We start from the raw sequence: 2500 nt of genomic DNA, 5'->3' as shown, positions 1-2500 counted from the left end.
TTCAAGCATAGGCGGCCGCCTGACGGCGGCCGCGTTCTTTAATAGCCAAACCTACACCGGATAGTAGAACGTGCCCGTTGTACAAGTCGCATTATTCACAGTCAAGTACACGACGGTACCGGTTTAGGTTTGGCTAGTAAAGAATTGCGCCCGAGATTGACAGCAGAATACAAATGTCGGACCGGGAGTTGGTTTGGAAAAATTCCAACCGAGAGCTAAAGTTCGTGTATCGGCGATAGTTTGGAAAAAAAAATTCCCACCGAGAGTTAAAGTTCGCATATTGGTGGTAGTTTGAGAAAAAAAAATCCTACCGGGAGTTAAAGTTCGTACATTGGCGATAGTTTGACAAAAAAAATTCCTACCGAGAGTTAAAGTTCGTATAACGAGGGTAGTTTGACAAAAAAAATTCCTACCGAGAGTTAAAGTTCGCATATTGGTGGTAGTTTGACAAAAAAAATTCCTACCGGGAGTTAAAGTTCGTACATTGGCGATAGTTTGACAAAAAAAATTCCTACCGAGAGTTAAAGTTGGTACATCGAGGGTAGTTTGACAAAAAAAATTCCTACCGAGAGTTAAAGTTCGTACATTGGCGATAGTTTGACAAAAAAAATTCCTACCGAGCGTTAAAGTTCGTACATTGGCGATAGTTTGACAAAAAAAATTCCTACCGAGAGTTAAAGTTCGTATAATGAGGGTAGTCTGACAAAAAAAATTCCTACCGAGAGTTAATAATCGTACATTGACGATAGTTTGAAAATATTCCTACCGAGAGTTAAAGTTCGTATAACGAGGGTAGTTTGACAAAAAAAATTCCTACCGAGAGTTACAGTTCGCATATTGGTGGTAGTTTGACAAAAAAAATTCCTACCGAGAGTTAAAGTTCGTATAATGAGGGTAGTTTGTCAAAAAAAATTCCTACCGAGAGTTAAAGTTCGCATATTGGTGGTAGTTTGACAAAAAAAATTCCTACCGAGAGTTACAGTTCGCATATTGGTGGTAGTTTGACAAAAAAAATTCCTACCGAGAGTTAAAGTTCGTATAATGAGGGTAGTTTGACAAAAAAAATTCCTACCGAGAGTTAATAATCGTACATTGACGATAGTTTGAAAATATTCCTACCGAGAGTTAAAGTTCGTGTAACGAGGGTAGTTTGATAAAAAAAATTCCCACCGATAGTTAAAGTTCGTATATCGGCGATAGTTTGACAAAAAAAATTCCTACCGAGAGTTAAAGTTCGTACCTCGATGGTAGTTTGATAAAAAAAATTCCCACCGAGAGTTAAAGTTCGCATATTGGTGGTAGTTTGACAAAAAAAATTCCTACCGAGAGTTAAAGTTCGTACATTGACGATAGTTTGAAAAAATTCCTACCGAGAGTTAAAGTTCGTACCTCGATGGTAGTTTGATAAAAAAAATTCCCACCGAGAGTTAAAGTTCGCATATTGGTGGTAGTTTGACAAAAAAATTCCTACCGAGAGTTAAAGTTCTTATAATGAGGGTAGTTTGACAAAAAAAATTCCTACCGAGAGTTAAAGTTCGCATATTGGTGGTAGTTTGACAAAAAAAATTCCTACCGAGAGTTAAAGTTCGTATAATGAGGGTAGTTTGACAAAAAAAATTCCCACCGATAGTTAAAGTTCGTATATCGGCGATAGTTTGGAAAAAAAAATTCCCACCGAGAGTTAAGAAACGTACATTGACGTTAGTTTAGTTTGAAAAAATTCCCACCGAGAGTTAAAGTTCGCATATTGTCGACAGTTCGAAAAAAAAAATTCCTATCGAGAGTTAATAATCGTACATCGACGATAGTTTGGAAAAAAAAATGCCGAGCGAGAGTTAGAATCGTCCGCGGTAGCTTGAAAAAGTTCCGAGAGGGAGTTAATATTCCGCGACGAAAAAATTCGATCGCGTTCTTTCGCTATTTTCTCGTTAATTAAACCGTTGACCTGTAAATTTTTTTTGAAAAACCTTAATAAAACCTATTGATTGTACTTACCGTAGCATTGTTTGATCGAATTAATTATTTTTAACCATTTGGAAACGACGCTTCCGGAGGTTTTTTGCGATTTGTCGATAATTTTTATTTATAAACAAATGATTTTTTTTTAATAATATCGCTTAATTTAATAGTAGTAATCGATCGTACGTGTTAGATTTTCGATATTTCTTTTCTTTCGTTTTTTCGAATTTTGCAACTGCTTTTTTTCTATGTTCCGATCGATTAAATTTTGTTATATCTCGAAAATATGTTTATTCGTCATTGTTTAATAGGTCTACACAATTTCCGTGCATAAAAGTTCAACGTTAATAGGACTTTATACGTGTGTTCGCCGCGCGACTAAGTTACAACGGTCTCTCCGGACGGTCCGTTGCCGCGCGAGTTTACCACCGTAAGCGCCCGTGCGTCGGACCGCGCGGCGCCGGCCTACCGGCCGGCCGTTTCGTATCTGTAAGGAGACTCGCTGGCTCGAGCCGGCCGGCCGGAGTAGCGCTCGGGCGCG

Source organism: Xylocopa sonorina, unplaced genomic scaffold (assembly GCF_050948175.1).
Source record: "Xylocopa sonorina isolate GNS202 unplaced genomic scaffold, iyXylSono1_principal scaffold0164, whole genome shotgun sequence".
Classification (NCBI taxonomy): domain Eukaryota; kingdom Metazoa; phylum Arthropoda; class Insecta; order Hymenoptera; family Apidae; genus Xylocopa; species Xylocopa sonorina.
The sequence above is the reverse complement of the archived record's forward strand: the minus strand, read 5'-3'. Positions refer to the sequence as shown.